The 14,434-nt window shown below is 26.2% G+C and overlaps 1 long non-coding RNA gene across 6 annotated transcripts; it reads left to right on the top strand.

Annotated features, from left to right (window-relative positions):
* The first annotated feature begins 564 nt into the window (after positions 1-564).
* LOC129958836 (uncharacterized) lies at positions 565-14,195 on the top strand. 6 transcript variants are annotated; one of them, XR_008783326.1, is made up of 8 exons: positions 565-733; positions 1,431-1,527; positions 1,612-1,839; positions 5,473-5,533; positions 6,019-6,055; positions 9,933-9,982; positions 12,262-12,336; positions 13,676-14,195. It is a non-coding gene; the product is annotated as an uncharacterized LOC129958836 (long non-coding RNA). The 6 variants fall into 6 exon arrangements; XR_008783328.1 differs by lacking the exon at positions 12,262-12,336 and having other exon boundaries at positions 567-733; positions 9,933-9,987; XR_008783324.1 differs by lacking the exon at positions 12,262-12,336 and having other exon boundaries at positions 568-733.
* The last annotated feature ends 239 nt before the right edge of the window (positions 14,196-14,434 follow it).

The following is a 14,434-nucleotide window of genomic DNA, read 5'->3' as shown; positions in this document are numbered from 1 at the left end:
TTTTCCATGAAAATTTTTCTCATGCCTTCGACAATTACTAATTGTTTGAAAAGTCTTAGCACAAAACTGACACACAATTTTTTCACCCAGAGACATAATAATTAAATATTTTTTATCATTGTTCTAAATTCAATTTGAAACAATAAATGTGGGATGTCGAGTAACAAAGTCGTTTCCAAATGAAAATTCATCAACTTACATAGAAAAAATACAGCAGGATTAAAATGCTTCAGAAAAATGAGGGAGCAAAGAGTTAGGTTAGTTTAGAGGCTGAGTTAAAAAAAGCTCACTGAAGTGTTTTTCCTCATTTGTTCCTCAAATTATGCCAATGATTTGGTTGACAAATCTAAACCATATTCTTTTGTTGGGCCAGAATTTTTCAGAATTTCAAATAAAATACCATTATTATTTGATGTTAAGTTCAGTTCAATAATACCATATACTCATTTCACAGCCAAATCTGTTGTTTTTCTCGAATTTTTATCTCTTTCTGCCGTCATGATGACGCGCGATTTCGTGTGAATTTCATTGGCTCGGATCAAGGATCATTTCATCCATTCGCTATCTTTAAGGTCTTCTAGTAATCAAATGCACACAAGAACCGCTTCACACTTACAGATCAATGGATCATAGCACTCGCAGGGAATAACGAATGGGTAATCTAAGTAGTAGGTCATTACGTCAGTGTGCTATTACTCGCTTTGTTTACTACTTGGCTACCATCCACAGTAAGGTAAGAAACCTCGATTTCTCCTTCCAAATTTATGCTAACTATCATTGAGCTATCACTAAGTTCTCAATTCTTGAAAGCTGAAGTTCTACAAGTTCACTAGATTATTTAGTTTAATTATAGTACATGATCCAAAATATAGGATGTAACATTTAACTAAATAATGGACAGAGTTGCTAGTCATCTGTAGCATTTATGTAAATATATTTCTTTGCTTTATCTAATCCATAAAAAGAACTCTTAGTGATAGTTAATAAATATTTTATAATTTTTTATTTATTAAACTTTAATAATAATAATAACATTCTATTATATATCAATTGCAATCAACTTTTCTATTATCATTATTTAATACAGCATAAGAATATGAATTCTTTTTAAACTTAATTTACAAACAAATCTTAATTTTTCAGAAAAAAAAAATCTCAATGACAATTCAGTTTCTCTATTGGTGTATTGTATCTAATTATTAAAAAAAAATTTAGTATTGCAGCTTTATTAGAAACAAAACATATATTTCATCAGTTCAAAAAAATTCTCTTATTTGACTTTAAGAGCCAGAATAAACTTACGTAAAACAATGTATTAAAAGAATACAATGAAAATAGTTATTTCCATTTTTTATCAGTATTTATACAAAAATGTATTCTTTTGTATGAGAAGAAATATTATATTTCAATAATTTTATATTATTGTCTAGTAAAAAAATGAATACATAATAAGTTTGGATGGACACTTTAGACACAAAGTTCTAGCAAGTCTGAAAAGTCAAGGAAACAAAGTAAACATGAATGAAGGTATTTTCATGAAAATTTGTTTTAAATATTTATATATAAGTTGATTTTTGTGAGGTTAAGAAAATGATATATTTGTTTTATTAGGTTTGCTTGGAAATCATAAAGGAAACCAAGGTATGAATGGCTGCTAAACACAGGGCCGGCAATCTGGGGTGTGTGGCGGATGCTATGCACTGGGGCCAGTAAATTGAAGGGTTTCAACATGATCAAGAACTAAAATAATATTCTGAATGGTAAGAGCGTGATGGAAACAATAGAGGAAGAAATTTAACTGGAACAATCGATGGTTTTTGAATTGTACAAAGTTTACAGGTACATTATAGTCTAGTGTCAGTGTGTAACATATTATAAAGTTCTGTCATTTATCACAGCTACTAAGTTAAATTGCATATATTACTTGGATAATAAATGTTATAAAATATTTAATATTATTAGATCTAATTATATCCATGCCAAGGATGTATCCCTCTGTGTGTCGGTTTCAAAAAAGAAGAAAAGCTAAATTTAAAAAAGTCATGTGTAGGCCTGTTTTCATGTCTACAGAGTAATTCTGGCAATGAAATTGCTTCGACTTCAGAAGTTACAATTTAAACTTCAACTGGCGAAGAAAGTTCCGCACAAACTACGCAATCTTGCAATGGAAGTGTAGAAACTGCAAAAATCTTTGAAGAACCATATTTTTGTACAAATATGATTGAATCAGAAAATAAAGATGAAAATGACAATAACAAATGTGATCAAGGGTATATAAGTAATTCATTTTATGACCAAGCATTATAACTAATAAGTTTAAAATGTTTTTTTTTTAAAAAAAAGACCTGTGCAACACAAAGGAGTTCTTTCTAAGAATGCTGAAAGTAGATCATTTTCCACTACTTACTACTTTTTAAAAAAGTACCAAATGGTGAAATGCAACTTCGCAGCTGGTTGATTTATTCAAAATCTAAGACTTAGTATTTTGTTTTTATCAAACTTAAAAAATCGCCCTCATCTCTCTGATATAGATCCTAAAGATTCTGAATTTTTCTTTTATAGGCCAACCAGATAACTGAATAGAAAGGCAAATTATCTATATTATGCAAGACTAAAAATTTTACCATTGATAACCTTTTTTCAAAAATTATTTTAAGCATGGGTATTTTCTGGTTTATGCTCAACTTCTATAATCTTTAGTAGCAAACAAAAGCAAATCAAATTTGCTCATTATATATGTAAATTTATTCATATTTGTTATGATTTCATTTGTTTCTCATATGATCTTTGATTTAAATTGTTTTATTAAGGAGTACTATTTTTCTTTTCACTTACTGAAAAATTTAATAAAATTTAAAATTGATTATATAAATCTGCTGTTTTTAGAAATGAAAATTAATTTAGTTTGGAATCTGAAGGTTTACTGTTTAAAGTTTATTTATTTATTTTTGCAAGGCAATTCTTGAAGGCTGACATTCATAAGCCTTATTAAGATTTTTTTTGTCTTTATTTTTATTATATTTGTATTTCCTAAAAAGCTCACATTCATTTTAGTTTCTGAGGGTTTATTTGCATTGAAATGGAGACATTATTCTAAATTCTTTGTTGTTGTAATGGAAACTGTTAAATTTTCTTAAATTTTTGATACTTGCCACTAATTTCCCACCTGAAATTTGATGGATTGTGTTCTGTATTCAAAAGTAAACTTTCTGAATTTTGCTCTATTTCGAACATTGTAGAATTTATTAAGCATATTGCAGCTTATTTGATATTAGTTGATAGACATTCCTGCTTGCATTTTTGTAATGATTAAAGCCTTTCACACACACACACAAAGTCCATCAATTGAGATGATTAACAGAAATTCCATTCCACACTGCAAAGCTTCTTTTATTTATTTTTCTATTTTTCCCAAGGAGTTTATTAATATTTGACTTGAATATTTTCTGCACATTGTTAGATATATGGATAAGATGAATATTACTGGAAAATCTATAAAAATTAGCAACATACATTAATGGCTGCAGATGCTATTGAATATTTACACTAATCAATGTTTTAAAATTGGGTGCTTATTTGACAAAATTAACACTGGTTTTACAATCAAAAGCCTCAAGACACCCTAAAATTAATTCTTACTTGACAACAAAATTTGTTTTTGAACAGTATTATCAGCATTAGATTTCTTTGAGCATTTAGTGTAACAAAATTTCATTTCTATTTTTCTAGATTAAACTGAATGCATACTGTTGTTTTCCACATTGAGACTAAAATATCTACCTGTGATAAACTTTTGAGAGATCCTAATTTTTGGTGTATTCTGGAATCTATGACAGCCAAATAATTCCACTGCCTATTATTTCTAAATTATTTATGTTTTAAAATGTCTTCTTTCTGCTGCTTGTAAAATCAGTTATTTAGCCTGTAGTTTTTATGTTATCTCTGATTCAAATTGGGATGTTTAAGAGTTTTTTTTTCTGTTATTTTAATTGCCTTTAAATATTAAAATAATTGTTTTGAATTATTATTATTTTGAGTTGGGAGGATTAGTAATCCTTAAATTTACCATTTAAAATTAGGATATGTTGTTTTTGCGAACAAAAATGTTTCTTTGACTATACATTTGCTAATATTTTAAATTTGCACCTGATATTTTAATTGTGATAATTAAATTATAGGATTTTTTTAAATATGTTATAGATATTGCTACTGATTATTTTTTAAAAACTAAAATGAAAACTTTCCATTTTTAAGGCATTAATAATACTACAATTTAAAACATATGTATAGTGAAAATCTTTTTGAATATTTTTTTTGTTGGTTATTTTTAAGATTTGCTGAATTAACTGTCATGTTAATTGTGCCATGAACCCCCAAATTTTGATGACTAAATAGTTGTGAAGTCTTGTCATTGTGTGTAGAATTAGAAGTATGAAATTAATAGGAAATTAAATGCCCAAGTTGGTATTCTAGCCCATATATGTTTTTTTTTTAAATTCTTATTTTGCTAGTAAATTTTTTTTATAATCTTTATTATAAATTGTGATGTTTTTTGCTACTCAACAATTCATTAAAAACTATGATTGTCTTATCTACAAGCAGTAATTTGTTTGAATTTTTCTGTTTTTCTCATGCTGAAATTGTCATAAGTAAGACATTCAAAATCTTTCTCTGTAATTGAAACTATTGAACTCAAATTTTTGATGCATGCCACTTAATTGCCTTTTTTTTTTTTTTTTGCAATACATTTTATATTTGTGAAAAATTTTCATTCCTTGTTTGACCCAGTTTTGTATTACTACTTCTGATGATATTCATATACTTTTACAGTAAAATTTATGCAGTATATTTCCAGATATCTCACATTTATCAATCGACTTTTTGTTTAAATTATTAAATTTTTTTTAAATATAATGTTATAGATATTGCAACTGATTATTTTTTTAAAAATAAAATTAAAAGTTTCCATTTTTAAAATGTTAATAAATTAATTAATAATTAAAATGTTAATATTACAATTTAAAATATATTTATAGTGATAATCTGTTTGAATATTTTTTGTTTGTTTGTTGTTTTTAAGATTTGATGAATTAACTCTCGCGTTTATTGTGCCATAAACCTAATTGTGTGTATATTTTGACGACTAAATGGTTGTGAAGACTTTATATATTTAAAAAATGCTTCACTATATTATAGTTGATACACATAAACATGCATCATATACAAAAACAGTTATTTAGCATTGTAAATATGATTAATTTATTTTTAAAAATTAAATCTGAGCTTAGATGTTTCCACTGTTTAAATGATAATGATATTGAATAGATTGAAACTGTTTAGTTGTTTAATTAGCTTATGCAAGAATTCAATATTTTCTTAATTATATTTTTTCTCTAAAAAAAAAAGTGTGTGCACTTTAATTTATTTATATTTACTTTCAAAATAAAATGCTTCATCTTTCTGTCCTTCCAGGCCTAATGATATTGAAATTGAGCATTCTCTGCATGATTTGAGGCTGAAATATGCAAAAATGGTAAGCATTTTAGAAATTTTTTTAGGCATATTATATTTTTTTCTACGCCAGAAAGTATATCCATTGCTTAATTACATCATAAAATTATTTGTTTTAAGCTTAATTACACCATAAAATTATTTGTTTAAAAAATGTTTCTCCACTTATATATTATGCTTGGATGGGGGGGATTTATCGCATTGCTCTTAGTTGAGCTATTTAAACGATAAGAAAATGAATTGTTATATTAACCAATTAATTCTTTCTAACCTTGGCATAAAAAAATGTGAAATTTAAGCATCTCTTTTGTATTTTTGAAAATTGCATCCTTGTTTGATGATACTGAGCATTTTAGTGAATAGTTTATTAAAATTCTTACTTCCAAATATTAAAAATTCGAAACTGCTTGAGGAAGCTTTTTAAGTTAAGCTAAATAAAATCATTTTGTAAATCATTTTTTTTTAATGCCTATTACTACATACATGAATTTTAATTTTTTTTTTCAGAAAAGAAATTTCAAACATATTTTTTCTTTAAAAAAATGTGAGTAACTTATTCTTTATTTATTTTTGTGAGTAATTTATTATAAAGAATGATTCTAAATTGAGTTGAATGTTGTGTGTTTGCATTATTTGAAAATTAAAGTTCAATTTTTTGTATGTATTCATCTCTTTTTCACCATATTGATTTTTCATATTTTAGTGCATATAATGTATTTTAAGATATATTCATCTGTATATTTTATGTTCCATTGAATTGATTTGTATGTATTTATTTTATTGTACTGACTTTTAAATAATTATACATTTCAAGCAGGATTCTTAATTATTTGCCTAGAGCTATCATTTTGCCTTTTCCACTGTATAAGAGAGTTCTAATTCCTGTTTTGTATACCAGAGTTTAGATTATGCACCTCAGTTCTTATAATTGTACTGTCTATTTATTATGATTACAGTGCTTGTAATTTTACTTAAAAAAACATATCTCTTTAGTTTATGCAAGTTTTGTTGTCAGTACTCAGTAGAATAAATTCTGTGCACGAACTATTACACATTAACATCTTTAAAGTGTACTTATTTTGTAAAAATAATTTAGCATCCTATGAAAGCATTCTCTACTCATATATATTGACACATGGTTCACTCTTTAGATCTGTAATCTTAAAAAGAAATGTAAAAATTTAGTTTTTGTATTGTAGAATTATTTTTAATAAAATATCATAAATAACAGAATCAGTTCTCAGACTACACTTCTTATTGATGTCCTTTTGCATGAAGAGTTTAAAAGTTTTATATCTACTCTGTTTTGAAAATTTAGTAAAAATGGCAACAAATTTCTACTTTGAAATCGGGGATTCTCTTAGGAAAAAAAAAATCATAAAATATTTTATTCTTTGTGAAGTTTTAAATTTCATCATGAAGCCTTTTTCCATAAGTGTGCAGGATTGTTTATGAAAAATTCCCTATTTGTTGCAATTATAATGCCTTCTACAATCCTATTTCATTACACTTGGGTTTTTGAATTAATACAGTTAACTTAATACACATTTAATTGAATGTTACACATGCATTGGAACATAACAATGAAACATTAGCAAAGAATAGTAGAACTTTATTAACTGCAGGCATGCATATGCTCACCATCTCAGAAGACATGAATGTCCAGTTCAGTGACATATATTTGTTATAGAAATTATCTGAAACCGATTCTTATTCAGATGGAAAATCTGGTTTCTCTCAAAATGAATTCCTAACTGGGAAGATGAGCTCAAAACCAAATGTACTAATATCTATCTTCCAAAACGAGTGAGGTCAAGAAGCTGCAAAAAATAGGAAAGTGTAGGCTGCAGTTTCCTTCTGATATTTTTTAGAAAGGCGACAGAAATGCAGTATGTTGAAAGAAATGCTTGAACTGCATTCATCTGAATTTAGGCATGTAACTTTTTAGAATTTTCCTAGTTCACGGATACTCTGCATTAATGAAAATATTCTGCATTTCATATAACATTGTGCAGACACAAAAGCTTGTCAACTCTTGCACGCTATACAGCTTTGGGATGAATTAAAAGCTCTTTTTTTCCTAAAAGTATTTCAAAAAAAATTTATGTTGCATGACTTTAACTTTTTTTCACGAAATAGTTATTCACAGTAGATTGAGAAAAATCTTAAAATATTTACTGTTTGATCTGAAGTTAACAAAATCTAAAGTACTTCAGACAGATCAATTTGTACTAATATTAGAGATTTTGAGCATGCTTATTCAAATTTTTTTTTCTTTAGAGCAATTGAAGGCATAATTGTAGATGAGCAAACATTTAAAGCATTGGTGAACAATAGATGTAGGGAAACCATAATGAATTCTCGATTAAATTTTGGATGGTAGCTGATGTTCAATCAAAATATGTGTTGATTGTCTTTCTGTAATCAGAAAAAAATAAATCAAACAGACCCAGATAAATCAGACATGGTACATCAGTGAGTTTGCAATTTGGCAGATCTGTTTCTTATTATTGAACAAAACATTAGAATTGACATTTTTTTCTAACCAAAACACTACAAATTAAAGGTTTTATTTTTACTGTGAAGCTTAGAAAATAAGAAGTACTGAGATTATTTTTGATTGGAAAAAGGAGAACTGCACTCAATCAATATTCTCAAACACGATAACTTGGCTCTAACGGCATAACAAAGAAAAAAAAAAGGCAATAAAAATATAAAAATTAATAGCTAAATATAATTTAAAAACATATTTTAGTAAACTAGTCTTGAAAAATGTTTGGTTTTAGATAATTTAATGAGAGCTATCAAAATGTTTACTGCTAGTCTTTTTAGATATTCAGATTATACTGCCTTTGTAGTGTTGGATTTTGTTTTATTCCTTGTTCTTTATATTTATCTAAAATAATTTTTTTCTGGAGTTTTAAAATGAGACATCTTGATACTTCTGTTTATTCTAGCGCCATCCTTAAACACTAATTTCTTCCATACTATTAAATAATTCATCTGCATAATGCTGACAAATTGCAAGTACTCTGCTCAAACCATACATTAATCTCTTACAAATATTTAATCCATTATGCATACTTATTGTCAGAAGTTCCTGACAGCCAAAAATTCTTTTGCAAATCTGAATGGTGAGAATCTGATTTTGAGATTTGTTTCCTTCCTTTTAAACTAAGAAGAATTCTCTCTAATCTCTTGACATAGTGTGTTGTGGCTTGATTAAATTGCAACTTAAAGTTACTGAATTATTCTCAAATAAACCTATACAATCACCTTGTACTACATGTACTTCCGTGATTGCCATGCAGAGTTCTGAACTTATCTTTTGTTTCTAATCTGTGAATCTCGCTTTCGACTCTGCATTTTAAAACAAAGTGTACTGTTTGGACTCTACAAAAGCTTGTTTTAACTGGGCTTTAAATTTGAATGTACTTTAAAATTATTTATTTCACAGCTTTATCACAACGTCTTTATATTCCTCTAAAAGTTCATTTAAGTTTCTCTTGATTTTAATTCTATTTGCCTTAATTGTGCATCATTCCAAATTGGTTTTATAGAGCCTTGAATTGTATCCTTATTTTTCCTTAACATTGTACAGATTCAAATTAAAAATTTATTCTTATATTCAGTACGGACACCTACTCCACAGGCTTTTATGAGTCTTCCTTAAAATTCTTAAAAATTACATTGGTAGGTGGAATTTTTTATTTGAAACTTTTCTATAAGTAGGGAGTTGTATTAATCTAAGTTGTTATAATACTATGCGATAGTAGTATTCTAAATGTTTTCCTTATGTTTTAATTTCATCATAGTGTGTTCAAATAAAAAATGAAATATTGTAGTTATTCTTTACCCTCTGTTTAAGCCCCTCCCCCTTTTTGAGCATAATTCCTTGAATCTGAAATTTTAATTTTTTAATGAATTGTTATTTTTCCCCCTCCTTTTCCTACTGAACAGTTCTTGGGAAATGAAAATTGGATTTACTTATAATCTGTTATTTATTTTGATTTCTGAGGATTTTGTCGTATTTAAATAATGGTCACAGATGGGCACTATTGTAATGTAAACTGTTGAATTTTCTGAAATTTTCATTCCTGCTGTTGGTTTCATGTGTATTATTTTAAAGCAGTATACTTTATATTTTATATAAGCTTTCTCTTCTTATTTGATCTGATATTTGTTTCTCATCTTCATACAAAGCTTGTATTCAACAATTTTAAAATTTTATTAAACATATTATGATGTATCTGAAATTTGTTGATAGAATTTCTATATGGAATAATGTAACAATTTTTAATTCATTTTTATGCACCATTTTCATAATTCTATATTTCTGATACAGAAAAATTTTGTTCGCATTAACTTTATTTCCATGAGTACACTGCAAGAAAATTTCATTTTCTTCAATTCTGTTTTAGACTGAAATCAAAAATCTAAAGATGATCCCGGAATGAAAAATCTACCAGTAGTAAGGTTTTTGAAATGATGTTATGCATGTTTTTTTTTTTTTTTTTTTTTTTTTTTGGTTTCCATTAACTTCTGGTTTTGATAATTACAAAATAAATTAGTTATATTTCTTGCTTTCTGAAATATTTTCATTTTTTTCCATTATTTAGTTCTTTGTTGTTTACAAAAGTAGCTACTGTTTCTGATGCTAGTATTGTTGTAATTTTGTCATTGATCTTGACTGAAATTGTTATAACTTGAAACTCTAATTTCATGTTTTCTTATAATGAAATTAAATGAATGGCTTTCTAATTTAAAATAAATGCTATCTATAGTTACCATTTAACTTTTAGGAAATATAAAGCAAAAGGATTAATTTATTATACTGTAATAATATTTAAAGTGTTTCCTTTATGCTCTAATTTCTTCATTTTTTTGTTCAATAAGATGCGTGAAATTAATAGAAAATGAACTACAGAAGTTGCTTTGTTAGCGCACTTGGTAATTATTTTTCAAAATGATAGTTGTTCAAATGTGAAATTTTTATAAACTTTTTTTATGTTTTGTGAATATTTTACTAATCAGGTATCCATTTAAAATGTAATTGAATTTACTCATTAAAAGACATTTATTTTAGGTTGATACCTTATTTATATTAAATTGGTCACAGGGAAGCATACTAAATCTCAATAAATAGTTAAGTTTAGAATTTCTTAAATTTTAAATACATACCACTGATTTTTTAAATGCAGTATATTTTATAATTTGCAAAAACTTTCTCTTCTTACTTAGTCAACTTGTGATTAACTTTGGCTATTCAAGGAATGTTCATACTCAGTGTCAGTAAAATTTATTATTATTATAAGATGCAACTTTATTTATTGATTTTGGTATGTGAATATTGTTAATTTTTATTCTGGTGTTTCATACCTATATTTGTCTTTATTCAAAGCATTTTATGCTGTGATTTTCTAAAAATAAACGTAGGAAAGCAAATAATGTCTCCAGACATTTTATTGCTTGTTATATAATAGTTAATATGATTTCAGCACATTCAAAATATACCAGACTGTAGCTATTTGTATAATGAATGGGTATAAATAAACTCTGAGATAAATATTTAAATGCAAGTAATTAATTTTCTTTAGATTAAATTTTATTATTGACATTAATGAATACATGTATTAAATAAACTAGAATGGACTGACCTAGATCTTATATTTATAATGCATTACAGTAAAATTTTTGTGACATCCTAAGACATAATTTTATCCCAGAAATGTCCATTCATTCTTAGGGTTCATTTTTATGTTACATTTCGTAAAAAATTTTAATGTCTTTAATCTTGCTGATTATATTATTTTACTAAGGACTTTGAAATCATGCATAGCATTAGGCATTAACAAGAAACCTTATGTGTGTTTAAAACATATCAGCAGGATCTTGAATCCAAAATTTGTTTCTCCCTATCTTTCTACTTATATAATTATTAAATTATATCATACAAACTACCATGCCTGATTTAATACTGCATCAATGATTGCACTAAATACCATTTTTGCATTTTCCTGAAACAATATAAATAGCACACATCTATAACTTTGTATAACATATAAACTACTTTCAAATTATTAATTTTTCCAAATTTTTATATAATACGTAATAATTTATAATGCTGTTAATAGTCATAAAATACTACTATTATAGAATGGTTTTTACCAGTTTTATGTTCTAAGATACACTTTAAACATTTACAATAGGTGATTTTGACTGGAGATTTAGAATGTACAATTGCTGCTTAATTGGTTTGCTTCAGCGTTCATTTTGAGGGGATGCTTCCATTAGGAAGCCATTGCTAATGCTTTAAAGAACTTTAATAGGATTTTTAATTTCACAAAATGATTTTTTTTTTTTTTAAATTTTAAACCTTGTAACCTTCTTTCTTTCTAGGAAATAAATATTTTGCAGAATTGTCCTTATAAAGATGTAAAGAAGGATTATAAGCCTTTTTGCCACTTCCTTAAAAGACTCGATATTTTACTATTTATTTATTTATTTTTGGAAGTTGAGAATTGTTTTCTCTTTGGCAAATTCTTCATGTGGGGGAAAGTTTTATAAGATTACACCAAGGGAATGAATAAATTGAGGAAGTACTAGAATTATATATATATATATATATATATAATTATACTGTATATTATATATATATATAGTATATTATATATATATATATATATATATATATATATATATATATATATATATATATATATATATAATATACTGTTAATTTGTTATCAGGAGGGGCCTGTAAACTGGAGTATTTTTGTTATGAAGCATTCATGACTTTGTTGCTTCTGCTACCAGAATAGCAAGGTATATGCATAAACTATCTATATTTGAACTAAATTATGTATAATGTAGTATGGTAATTCATCATCATACTATTATCTTTCTCTGTCAGATACGTCTTAATTGCATCTGGGAAACAATTTTAATATTCTGGAACTTTTTGAATGTAGAAGAAGGACTTTCATTATGCCTCCTCTTTTTATTCTTGCATTTTAACTCACATTCTATAGCTCATTACTAATTTTTGAAATCCATATTACATCAATGAAAGCCTTCTTAACCCGAAAAAACCTTAGTAACAATCGGAGTTTTATTCCACTGTGCCTAGAAGTGTCAAAATATTCCTTTATTTAAAGCTGCTGAGAAGGCTCTTGATATTTCTCTGTATAATTTTAATCTTTATATTTATGAGACTAAATGTATCATAAAATGTTTCTATTTCAGATTGTGCTTTTAGATGTAACTTAATCCCTTTTTAATGTATTCTTAGTATTGGAACAGAGGTAATTAATAAATTAAATTTTGCCTGAAAGACTTGATGGTAGCTTGCATTAAATGTGCTGTTTCTCTATATTTTGTAAAAGCCCAAAGAGTATATATACATTCTTGCGGTTTTAATTCTTAAATATCTTTCTTCATTCTGCCATATTTTTTAGGCTACAAATAAATTATTTCTTTTATACTCACTTTGAATGAAATTAGTGAATTATATTTTAAAATATATCAAAATAGTTATCTTCAGAAATTTCTGATATCTTTTGTTTTTTATTTGCCACATACTTAATTTTTTTGTAGTTTAATAATAATAGTGTCTATTTAAAATATTTTTGTGAAGTTCAAATTAAAATATTGCACTTTTAATGGATTCCCTTTATGATGATCAAAAAGTTGTGGTATTTATTGTATGATGAGAGACTGAGTGCAAATTGAACTTTTTTGATGATATTCTTTCAAAGTAAATAAATACCTTGTGGAATCAACATTGTAGAGATGCAAATGAGGATTACAAGCTACATAGAATCTTTCATTAATTATATTCTTCTTCCCTGTTCTTTTAAAGCCTAAATATTGTATATAAATTCTTAATGGGCAATAAGCTTTGGATGCTGTGTATGGTATTTCATAATTTTGTGTATATTTAAATTAAGTATTCATGATGAGAAAATTAAGAAAGTTATGGTCAGATTTTCAAATTGTTGAGATCGGTGCATTTTTTTAATTATCTGACATATGCACTTATTAAAATGATTGTGAAAAATTAAATTATTTTTTTCTATACATATTGTATAATCTATTTTCATTATTTAATAAATATTTTTTTATTAATAAATTCTTCTATAATATGTTTTAATATCTTTTCTAGATGGCATGTTTGGGACATTAAACAACTAATCTAAATATTTAATGCTGTAGAGTTTTTGTGATTCTTGTTGGCAGTATTGATTTCAAGTAAATATCTTGTTGAACCCTGTTTGTTTTTTTAATAATAATGTATTTTAAATGTGTCATATTTATTTCATATTCAGACTTTGCAAATATTTTTGGCATTTTTAAGTTGGGGAGAAATGTCATTTATCAAATCTTAATTATTTTTCATAAAAAGTAGCTAAACACAAAGAAAATAGATTTCATAATTTTTTGCTCTTTTTGTTTCAATATTATTTTTCTTTAGTGAGAAACTCATGCATGCTTGAAAATTTGTAAATGAGGTTTGCATTCTTGAGATTTTTCAGAATTCCTCTTTTTCACTATTCATCATATTATTTACTTTTTCAATCATTCGAAGTTGTTGGATTAAACGTGTAAAACTTGATCACAAATTTGTATGAAGAATTGTTTATATAGTTTCATTTTTCCCTTCTCAAAATATGAAATTTTGTAGTCATGCCACTGATTATTAATGTGTGATTATTTTAATGAATTATAAATCAGATAAAATAAAAAAAAATATAAAAGTATTTTTGAAATTTCATCATGTTTATGCATTTTAAAACACTGTTATTACAAGAATAATTACACATTTAGAAATGAAGGTACTTTATAAATTTGTTCATTGCCCATTGCTTATCCAAGATGGAACAAAAATGCAAGTCAGTATTAACTGCAGAGCAGCTTTATATTT

This window comes from Argiope bruennichi, chromosome X1 (assembly GCF_947563725.1).
Source record: "Argiope bruennichi chromosome X1, qqArgBrue1.1, whole genome shotgun sequence".
Lineage (NCBI taxonomy): Eukaryota > Metazoa > Arthropoda > Arachnida > Araneae > Araneidae > Argiope > Argiope bruennichi.
Note: the sequence above shows the minus strand (reverse complement) of the source record. Positions and strands in the feature narration are given on the sequence as shown.